The sequence below is a fragment of the Macrobrachium rosenbergii genome, chromosome 12, assembly GCF_040412425.1.
Source record: "Macrobrachium rosenbergii isolate ZJJX-2024 chromosome 12, ASM4041242v1, whole genome shotgun sequence".
In the NCBI taxonomy this organism is placed as follows: Eukaryota; Metazoa; Arthropoda; class Malacostraca; order Decapoda; family Palaemonidae; genus Macrobrachium; species Macrobrachium rosenbergii.
The window spans coordinates 32,004,231-32,016,639 of record NC_089752.1 but is presented as its reverse complement, the minus strand read 5'-3'; positions in this window follow the sequence as shown (position 1 = coordinate 32,016,639).

Here is a 12,409-nt window from a genome sequence, read left to right as displayed (position 1 = left end):
CATACTTTGTACGCCAAAGGCATCATAAATGAAGAAAGCGTCTGATAAACAAGGACTAAAATTACGATGGAAAATAAAAATAAATAGGCATATTAACTCTAATGTAACGAACTGGAAACAGGAAAACCTGCACATATTGATGGATGAATTTCAAAATGTTTCCAGGGAGCGAAAATTGACGTACAACAGTAAAAGTAAGGTTAGTTTATTATTAAATGGACACCAGTGTGGTGGAGCAAAAGAATGTATCAAGAAGATGACAAATTTAAAGTTGGTAAGTAAATGTTAAAATAAACATTAAAGGGATAGTAATAGTAGGAAGAGCTGAACCATGGACAAGTAGCGGGACAAAGACCAACTGGCGATGCTGCTATGGAACACCAAAACTAGGCTGAAAATGAAATTCGGCTTAATTTTTTCCTTGATCGTCAGAAAATAATTTTCTATTTCCTACCATCAGACCTAGAAGTTTTCCGTCTCACCATGGCTACAAAACTGACTTGATTTTTTTTGGTTCTAAAAGAAAAAACCAAGGAAGCGATGGCACTTGAAACAGCACACACTCCCATAAATGTAAAATCCATAAAGCAGTGGCATGGGGCTTTCTCCTTAAATTTGTCACTGTGCTCTCAACTAGTTCTCCTGACCGGGACTGGTACGTCACAGCAGATCTCATTTCTGGGTTCTCCTTGGCTCCGTTTTGTGTAAGGCTGGCAGCTGGTTCAGATTTATGTGGTCCTCTGCTAGAATGGTACCTTACCCAAACGGCAAAATAAGGGAAGGGTAAATCCGGGAAGGCGTAAAAGGGAGTAAAAGGCTTGTTGTAGATCTCTGAACTCTCCAAACCAACCAACGCTCCGTTTTCTGGATGTTAGCAACGTAAGTTAATGACACTGGCTTGTTCCATACAAATGTGAGCATAATAATAATAATAATAATAATAATAAATAATAATAATAATAATAATAATAATAATAATAATAATAATAATAATAATAATAATAATAATATTTAATAATAATAAAAATAATAATAATAATAATAATAATAATAATAATAATAATAATAATAATAATAATAATAATCCTACTTAAATTTTTAATCACAGGGTTCGATGGCTCTGACTTCATTCATCATCGTAACATCCCACATGGGCAAGTTATGGCTGTATACAATAGGTCTGGGCAACCTTTTTATCGTCAAGAAAAACTTGGAGTATAGTAGCCATGTTCCTTGTTTCAAGATTTTTAGTGAGTTCTACAATATTTATGTATTCCCTCTTTACCATAATCAAAATACTGACAATTCTATAATCCTCAGAGAAGACTAGTATGGCTCAGTTACAGAACTGGAAAGCTTCATTCGCTATTTGTGGAGCCTGCAGTGCAAAGCACAGCAAGTGGCTTCATTCAAATTCCACAGATCAACATGGCTGGTCTGCTCTTGAGTTCTGTGTATCCTCTGATTTTGTCCGGCTAGTTGAGGATCCCACAAACATTTCTAGTAATAGATTTGACCTCCTATTCATGTTCCAGCTATAGTTAAGTCCAAGGTCTGTGAGTATATAGGCACTTCCAACCATTGTGCCATCAAGATGGCTGAAATCTTGAGCAAATTGGGATTGCATCATTGAAACATTTAATATTTCAGATGCTATATCTGATCCAAATCCCAAGAGAATGAAATGCTGATGGCTATTTTACTAAGTTATATCCCTAGAAAGGTCATAAAGATCAAAATAAATGACCAGACATTTGCTGATACATGAAACGAGCTTACCATGACAAACAGATCGAATTCAACGCATGGAGACTAAATCATTCACATGAAAATTTTCTGTGCTGCGAATAGAACTGAGAAAAATTACAATAATTCCTTAAAGAGGAAAATTGAAGACATTACTCAGCCTCATCTGTGGTCGACCAAACTGGCATTTTCAACTTTTGGGCCAGGCTTGTCTTCATCCGGCCACAACTAATAGATGATGGTAAAGTGGTTGCTGGCTCTAAGAAAGAGGCTGAACTGCTTCATCGAGCTTTTGAAACTATGCAGGCAGCTGTGGGCGCTCATCTCCCTGATACTTGTCATCCTGAATTTATTCTTACAAGATTTACATTTCACTCTAGGGGTGTCAAGAAAATTCTTGACAACCTTGGTAGCTGGGGTGTAGTTCCTGATGGTTTCTTTCTTTTTGTTTTTAAAAATGTTTCTAATGTGCTGTCTCTCAAGATTAGTAGATTCTACAGATTTTTATGTCGATGTAGTATCTTTGCTGATGAGCGCAAGCTTAGTAATACAGTTCCTGTTCCAAAGGCATTTCTGCAGACTACAAAAACCACAGGCCAATTTCTTTTCTCCCTGTGCTCTTCAAAGCTGCAGAAAAACGTATTTTTAAGCCACAATACAAATATGTAGAATCCAAAGGATTGGTATCTGATAGTCAGTATGCATATGGGAAGCAAATATGTGCCTGCAATGCTCTTGTAGATTTGACTTGTCATTTGTAAGAGAGCCTTGATAAGGCTTTTGAGTGCAGAGTGATTCAAATGAATTTTAATGCTGCTTTTGTTTTGGTAAATCATAAAGCACACTTTTAAACTTCAGGATCTTGGAGAAGATGGATATATTTTAAGATTATTTCAACAATGTTGCTGTTAATGGGATCTTGGTTCATTGTTACCGTTAGTGTGTACGTGTAAAATGGTTGTTGGCCTAGAAAACAAGATCGTTCGGTATGCCGATGATGCAAAACTTGTGGATGTAGTAGTCTCCACTTTTGAGAAATGAAACTGAAGTCTCCACTTTTGAGAAGTGAAGCTGCCCGTAGTCTCCATCGTGACATGGAGCAGATCAGTGATGGTGTAGTCAGTGCGGGTAAGAGGCTGAACTCCAGTAAAACGAAAACACTATTGATTATTAGATTTCTTACTGATTTTTTACCTCATCCTCCCCTTCAGGCGGAAGAGATTCTGCTGAATGAGCCTAAAGCTTTGACCATAATTGGTGCAACGTTTGACTCACATCTTACTTTTGAGAAACAACTAATGAAAGTGTCATTAAATGCCGCATGGAAGTTAGGTATTGCATGTAAGGCCTCATATATTTGTAACAATGATAAAATTAACGCAACCTGTCTTAGGTAATTTGTCCTTCCTTAACTAGAACATTGTTCTTCGGTGTGTATGTCGGCTTTTGCCACAGATTATCTCTCTTAGATAGAATGGTTCGAGGTTGTAGGTTTGTTTCCTAACAATGGCAGTTATGACTTGGAGCACCAACAGATGGTGTTTTGTTTGTCAACTTTTCATAAGTTGTATTTTAATAGAGAACTTTCCTTATCATAATTGATCCTTGATCTTCTTTTCCTTCCGAGAGCAACCAGATTTGCTGAACAGCAGCACCAATATGCAGCAAATGCGCCTCGCTGTCGAATTTCTCAGTTCCAGCGGTCCTTTAGGCCTCACACTGTTGGGCTGCGGAACAGTCTCCCTAGGGATGTCGAGCAATTGGAACCTAAAAGTTCAAGTGAAGATGCAAAAGCGTTACTATCCTAAAACAAGTCTTGTACTTTAATCATTTATTTATTTATTTTATCTATTTCTTTATCATTTTTGCTATTTTTCTTTCTAATAACTGATCTCTTCTTTCTGTATTTACCAGTACCCCCTGTTATTTCTTTCAAATAAAAATGATATTCTTTGGAAGCTTGAATTTCAAGTTAATGGCTCCTGTGGGCTTGTTCCATATGAATAAGGTACATCCTCTGAATAATAATAATAATAATAATAATAATAATAATAATAATAATAATAATAATAATAATAATAATAATAATAATAATACTTAGTTTACAGTAGCAACAGTTTGCGGTAAAGAATTCAAGATCAAGTCTATTACTGCGTTTTTCACACCTTAGCATCTTCTCTATGTTTTATGGATGTTTTGTGGATAAGTCCGTCTATGACCTAGATTTCCAATAATGAACAGAACATTATTCCTCCAGAGCTGGAAAGGTGATTACAGTTGCCTGGTATTATCCTTTACTTTGCTGACTTCATGCTTCTCTTAGTATTTTCTAAACATAAACTTTTTTTTCCTGTTGTTAGTTCTTGAAGTTCTAAATGCACTCCAAGGAAAAAAATTGCTCGAAATTAATGGATCAAAATATTGTCCTGAATGGCATTAAAGCAGTATAAATCTCCTTAATAACTGGCGTGGTAATTTTCAAGCAAGAGCTGATTTCCAGTCTCATATTTCTTAATAAGCTTAAGCTACTGCTGAGATTTCTAAGAAATCCATATTAGATGCCTGAGAAAATTTTCCGACTCTCTCTCTCTCTCTCTCTCTAGTTGGAATTTACTGCCCTTTAAACTGATTCTCTATTTAACAGTAAAAAAAGGATGTATCTAAATTTAAATGTTTGTGCAACTGAACGGGTAAGATGTGACAAGGTGCTAAGTTTCAAGAATGCACAAAGGTTTTCCAAAATGCTAGTTTAAAGGTATATTTTGTTTAGACAATCAAACCTGGTAAATTAAGTTTATACTGTATATACATACATACATACATACATACATACATATATATATATATATATATATATATATATATATATATATATATATATATATATATATTCAAAATAAAGTGTATAAATTTGGGCAGATGGAATACTTAATGATTCCACAAACAAAGCACAAACTACATCAGGGGAGAGAGAGAGAGAGAGAGAGAGAGAGAGAGAGAGAGAGAGAGAGAGAGAGAGAGAGAGGATCAGAACTACTTCAATTTTTGCGTATTTGTCTGTTTGTTTGAACGCTCACCTGTGTCTCCGTATGCCAGGAAGGAAACCATTATCAGAAACTACACGAGTTTATCGTTTTGTATGTTTATGGCATCCTATTAGTGTCTGAAAGAATAACTACCGGAGTCCGTTGACTGAACTGGGTACCTATTTATTTATTCATCAACCACAAAATTTTCACAGAACTGGAGAGAAGGTTCTCAACCCTTGATGCTGTAGTCCCTGTTGGCAGATCCCTAATAGCCTGATTCATACCTTGTGGGAAGTGCTGGGCAGCTGACCTTAATAGACTCATGAGTAATGTTTAGGAATGATATCTCGTGACTTGCGAGCAAACGGACACTTGGGGTTTTCAACTGAATCCACCGGTCAGCTTTTCGCTGTTTGTGATACCCAGTATACTTCGATCCTGGTGATACTTTGAAAGTGAAAATACACACACACACACATATATATATATACATTCATATATATATATATATATATATATATATTATATATATATATATATATATATATATATATATATATATATATATATATATATATATATATATATATATATATATATATATATATATATATATATATGTAAATGGTGACATGCAGAGAGAGAGAGAGAGAGAGAGAGAGAGAGAAGTTTAAGTATATCTTAGTTTTACCAGAGAGAACTATATAACTATTCTCATGTATGTACCCAAACACATCGTATATATCCATGAGAATGTATATATGATATATAACGTACATAATACATGCGTATATATTTGCGCAATCATCAGACAGCGCATTTATTGAGTTAACAAAACATTCATAAAGAACGAGCCAAGACGCGTTAGCGAGCACTCTTTACAATAAATATTTTTCTTTTGGGTGCTTATCTCCATATGGTGTTTCCTACGATTTTAATAATAGTTAGCAAAAATATGATAATTTAAAATATACCTTTGATTTTGGAAGACACTTTCTTCGAAATTTGCTTAATTATATCAAGACGTAATGTCAATCATTCCAGCCTTATATTCTTCCTTACATGGAAAGTTCAGATTGTGGTTATTAATATTTTACGCATTCATTTAATTCTTTCTTAAACCTTGAGAAATAAGTTACATTAACATTAAATACTAAATTAATTTGCAGCGATGTTTTTTAAAGCTGCGCACACCGCACAAAACATTAGTTATGATTAACCAATCTACATACTTGGAATAACAACATTACTCATTCTCGGAAGCGACAAACTTTCATCGTAAGAGTGACTAACGGAGACATCGCTGAAAACTATGAGGAATCGCTACACCCTAATTGTAGAAAACATCCCACTTTCATTAAAAAGTTTTGATCTGCATCTACAAGACACTTCAACAGAGTGAAAAACAGAGTGAAAGAAAATTAGCCTCGCTACGCAGTGAAGTTGGATGCTTTGATTACCATGAAACCATGCACTCAAATGAATCACTTTCATATGCACTGTTCAGAGGGTTTATTTTCCGTTATACTACAACAGACCACAAGTAAGACTAAAATATAAGGCAAGGTATAAGTTCGTATGTATTTATATCAACAAAAACAAAAATTTACATATATCTTCTTAATCTACACTTCTCATAAAACAGCTTTGACTGCACGCGATACTCTGCAATGGTAATAATTCGTTACCAAGAGGCTAAACCTTCTGTCTAGAGCATAGGGTGTGAATCGGGGTCATCTGAGTGCTTTGGCACGCAGGCGCAGCCCTTACTTGCTCTTCATTAAGCTATACACATACTCTCTCTCTCTCTCTCTCTCTCTCCATTCATTCCCAATCGTAGACTCATGAGTCACTTACGTCAGAGATGTCATGTGAGGGGAAAAGATCGCATGATCTCTGATGACATCACTGATGATGCTTGTTTCCCTCTCGAGAGTGTTCTGCTCACAAATTCTTCTTCTGATTTTTTTTATTTTACCTTAGTGCAGTTTTCTGCTTGTTGGCCCTAAACTTACTGAATCCGACTGCAAGGTTTTGCTACATGAACAATGAACAGGCGCTTGAAGAAGAAGAAGAAGAAGAAGAAGAAGAAGAAGAAGAAGAAGAAGAAGAAGAAGAAGAAGAAGAAGAAGAAAAAGAAAACTCCAGACTCAAATCTGAATCGGCTGGAACATTAGATGTGCGCAACTATTCATGATCTGAACACTCATCAGACCCCGGCCTGAAGTCTCTCTCAGCTCGCGTTCCATCAGCGTCAATTATTCAGCATCAATCCATTTACTTCCTGTTTGCTTCGTCCCATCAGATACGTTGGCAATCTTTACTCGTTTATCACCTGATTCGACCCTTTTCCGCTTTTTGTTTTCTTCTTTTTCTTCTAATGCTTTGTGTTACTCTAAGTCTTCCTAAGTCTGAGGCTCGGCCTAAATCTAACACACTCGTCTGAGAAAAATTCCCTTACGACTGTCGTCAGGATTAGTGTTCTGCTACGAATTTATTCCATTTATGTCTGGTAAAAAAGGCTTTAATTTTTTTTCATTAGTCTTTTAATAATAAATTATTATTATTATTATTATTATTATTATTATTATTATTATTATTATTATTATTATTTCTAAGCTGCAACCCTAGTTAGAAAAACTGAATGCTACAAGACTGAGGGATCCAATAGGGAATGCAGCCCGGTACAGGAAAAAATACAGAAGTGAAGGATAAACTAGTTAAGAGAAGCAACAAGAGAAACAAATAAGAAAAACACAATGATTCTGTGAAATGAGACTGATGTTGAACCTGCTCAGCTGAACCCCCTTGACTATTTTTTAACATGAATGAATACACAATTCATTAACAAATAAAATCAGAATAATTTCTATCAACTCCACTCAAACTTTGAGCATAATCCCAGCAACAACCTACATGTTATTATCTCCCTATCCCCACCCGCCGCATCCCCCCCCCCACCACCGCTCTCACATTTTCTTATTTCTGAAAATCTATAAATCACCTCAGTGGGTTATAGATATTCAAATCATCTCAAGATCCTAACACGAAATAAAATTATGAGGAATTTCTCCTTTCTCCTGGTATTTCATTTCGTATTTTTGTGTGTTATTTTCAAATGATTTCCTTGTCAATTGTATTCATACCGTTCATTCCATACGCAATGTATATCCAAAGATTTAGTGAATGTAGCCAGTTTTTAATATATATATATATTATATATATATATATATATATATATATATATATATATATATATATATATATATAATATATTCACAATGACTACCTAGCCATGCCTAGCTGCAAATTGATTTGAGCTATATTCGAAGAAGCTACCTCGGCTATATAATTTCAAAGTAGCAGATAAAACAGTGAAAAAAAAGGACACATTGCGCTGACATCTGACCTCACAGGAGGGTAGCACGTTTAGACACAACAATGTGAAGGACTCGCCCATAAGGCAGAAGTCAGGTTGAGCGAGTGGACTCGGAAACCTGTTTTTGACCTGGTTATATTGCACACGAGGGAACGGAACTGATTGAGTTGGGGCCCAGCCGGTAACCAGGCGTACCCGAAGCCCTTATTTCCAACTGAACTAAGTTGTTTTTGCGATGGAAGATAAAATAAAAAATGCATACTCCCTCTTTATACCTTCCAGGTATGAAAGGGTATCAAGAATGCATGATACCCTCGCGTATTTCGTCGAGGTGTGATGGGAGGTGAAACTTAATGAATGGATGATGGATGTTACATGCTTAAAGAGAAGTCGAATTGCGCATGTCCCGTGTACATTGTAAATTACATCTAACGAACGCACACACAAACACAAAAAAACACACACATACTATATATATATATATATATATATATATATATATATATATATATATATATATATATATATATATATATATATATATATATATATATATATATATATATATATATATGTGTGTGTGTGTGTGTGTGTGTGTGTGTGTGTGTGTGTGTGTGTGTGTGTATGCTTACGCACAAGGCTCAAGTTACGGATGCAAACAGATTAGTAAAGAGTAGGCCTATTATTGCATCGTACAATGCATTCCTTCCGGGCTGCTCAAAAGAGCTACAGCCAATGCTGGCATATGACCAGTTAAATCTGATGCGACATCCAAAGGGATTTGCCCAAGACCTGAAGAAGAGACGAAGCGACCCTCCCTAAGACGAAAGGGACACGGTGTAGGATTACTATCGTCCTCGTCCTCCTACGGGATTAGACATGTAAGATTACACTTCCCGAGTTTTCCACAAGAACCAGATCACAAGATTCGATTTTGTTTTCTACGCTTGTTCTTTCTCCCGTGTTTTAATTCTCTTCGTTTTTTTAACACGATTTCTTGCAAGCTCTAAAGTTAGACTGATTTTCTTTTAACAGGATTGCTATGAGAGTCTAGTGTTATATTATTTATCAGCAGACTTGACTTTGGTGCAAAGTATTATCAGTTTTACTTTTCACACTCGTTCGTGCAAGCTCCAGTGCTATATTAGTTTCCTTTCTGCATCATATTCATGTAGGCTCTAATGTTATATTAGTTTTCTTAAAAAAAAGGATTTTCGTTTCTGCAGATGAGTATCACTTTAGTTTGTTTCTTGATAATAATAATAATAATAATAATAATAATAATAATAATAATAATAATAATAATAATAATAAGAAGAAGAAGAAGAAGAAGAAGAAGAAGAAGAAGAAGAAGAAGAAGAAGAAGAATCTGGTATTTGGATAACGCTGACTCATTTTCGAGGCAGGTACCCTTCATCCGCTCACTGATAAGATAAACTTCGTACTTCCGTTAGTGTTTACATTAGACCTGAGTTGTTTACTCACCGGTGTAGTTTATCGAGATCAAAACAACTCTTAACTTATTTCGGGAGAGCAATTTAATGACTAGCCTACTTAACACGTGCGTATTTCTCTTCAAGACTTTGATAGGTTATCTGTGCATTTGTTTAAATGTATAATTCGACGGCCTGTGCGTCCCACTTGGTTTCAAAGCAAAATTCAAACGGATTCTTAGCAAGCAGAAGCTGGTGGAATGTCAACGTGCATAGCGTTTCTGTGGCTTGCTCATGGGTGAACAGACGGATGTTTGCCCAGTCCTCCCTCTCAAGGTCTTCCTCATTAAGGAGAACTCACAGCAAAACAGGGATATGCACTGCGTTGGGGGAGACATTCTAGTTTTACTAGTTCTGAAACACTTTTTGAATTTTAGTGCAATTATGGTATCTTAAGGAAGACAAAACAACTGCTAAATCTACAATAAATACTGTCGAACTGACCTCTCGATATGACTTTGACCTTCACTTTTGCTAAAGTAGCAAATTCATCTGCAACTTATGATACTGTTTTCATTACAGTTATATCCGTAAATTACTAGAGATGGTGAAAGTTGGTACCGTACGTTTATCATACTTTATTTCTCTTTTTCTAGAGAAACAGATTTTCCTCCTGTAGTTTAATTATAGAATAAAACAAGTGGATTTTCATCTTTCACCTCTCCAAAATATACAATTTACTCCTTCAATGAAGTTCTTTACATTGTATTTTTAAGGAATTAAATGTTTTAATCTTTATAGCAAAAAATATAGCCTGAATTTAATAGAAATCTATAAAGAAATGCACTTCGAACATCTGAATTACACTACGTTGAATATATTTCTCACTATATAAAAAACTACTGAAAGGATGACTTTGTTCATAGCAAAACCGATTCTTAAAAATTATAACTTATTATCATGTCCCGCAATGAAGTACTTAATAAGTTCTCTAAATAAAATTATTAATCAGCAACTTGCAGTAACCAGGAAACTGATACAATCATAATATTGTGGCAAGCAAACATAACTAGTTCTCAAAACAGAAAACTGATATTACTTCCGTCAAATAATTTTGTAAATACTGATATCCTCTGTGCATGTTTAGGCTGCGGCGCACTGATGTTTTCAAATAAAATACTGATAATGAAACATTCGACATTAAAAACAAAAACACGCACATTTTGGTAATAAATTCAGTTCATGCCAACGTCCTCGTGTAAGCATGGTAGCGGAGTAATGCTGCCCTCAGCAACATTGCAAATCATAATGAAGATTTTTCGACAACGGGCAATGTATTCTTGGGGAACCTTATAACTTTTCGTATGGAGTTCATTCTTCTCTATTTCCTGACTCTTATAACCCTCCTTATTACCCTTCTTTTAAGAGGCAATTCATGCAAGCCTACGGTTTGCCTTCGTGTTTCACCTCCTCTGCCTCGTCGGTGACCCCGGTAGTTGTGACGCCAGATAACCCTCAATTAATCAATCAAAAAAATCCTCTGCCTTCCTTCGTTCCTTATCCTTTTTTCGCCCATCTCATCGGCCTTTCTTCTTAAAAACCTCTGATCCGTCGTGACAAAATCAAACACTTCAGTATTAAGGATTCAAAATCATTCTAATCAAGAATAATGTCGATAAAGTAATTGATTCCAGTGGGTTTACCACTAGCCTGCGGGCTGTATTTCATTCCTGTTTTTGTGTTTTAACTGATCCATCCTGCCCAGTTTTATTACTCCCCGTAGAAAGCCTCCACTACCATCTGCTTCACACAACTAGTCATAAGATGAGCCTTGCAAAAGACAAATAACACCTCGAAAGGGGAGAGTAGGGCCAATAGGACTAGATGAGAGAGAGAGAGAGAGAGAGAGAGAGAGAGAGAGAGAGAGAGAGAGAGAGAGAGAGAGAGAGAGCTCGGGTCAGGTCACGTCAATCACAAGTGATACTAAAGACTACGAGGATGGTTGGAGTTGGGATTCTCTACTAACTACTTGGGCTGGAAATCTCATAATATATAAATAAAGCGGAGCCTGACAGAGTAAAATACCTTATAGTAACTGAAATTCATTTAAAATCAATTTCTTTTTAAATCCATTTTCGTTATAAAAATCTTATAAAATGCACATGGCGCTGCTTTCATACACGCAGTTGTTTGAAAACAGATTCATTTCTGCAAAATAACTGCAAGAAAGCCGTTTCACCCCACCTCCATGTTAAGTAAACTTCTTTCATTCTTTTCAGGGAATTTTAAAAACTTGCAAAATTGAATGACAGAGAATGTTGATCTTTTACTATTGTATTGTTTTTTTTTTTTTTCTTTTTGTGAGAGGAAATAGACCTCATTCCATTTATTTCCAAGTGCAACGATGTTGTTCCCTTTTTTCCGTCTCCTTCATGTGTTATTTTCTTTTTTCTATTTGACAGTATTTTGGCATCTGGTTAACAGAGCGGTGACTATAATTTGGTCTTGAATTACATATAAATTATATAAAGATGGGCAATTACGGAAATACTTTTTTTATCTTTTCCATGCGAGAAATGTAACCTTTCTTATTCCGAAATTCCTTCTTTTGAGTTACTCCAATTCATCTACAGCATGTTGGCTGTTATACTCCAATGTCTATCAACAACACCTAATATCATATAAACCAGTTTCAGAGATGCTATCCAAGTAAGTAATATTCTTATGAGCATCACACCTTACAGCATTGAATTATCACTCTAATAATTAATTTTCCAGTAGAAATGTGTGGAAAACTGACTGATACTATTCTCCTTCCATCC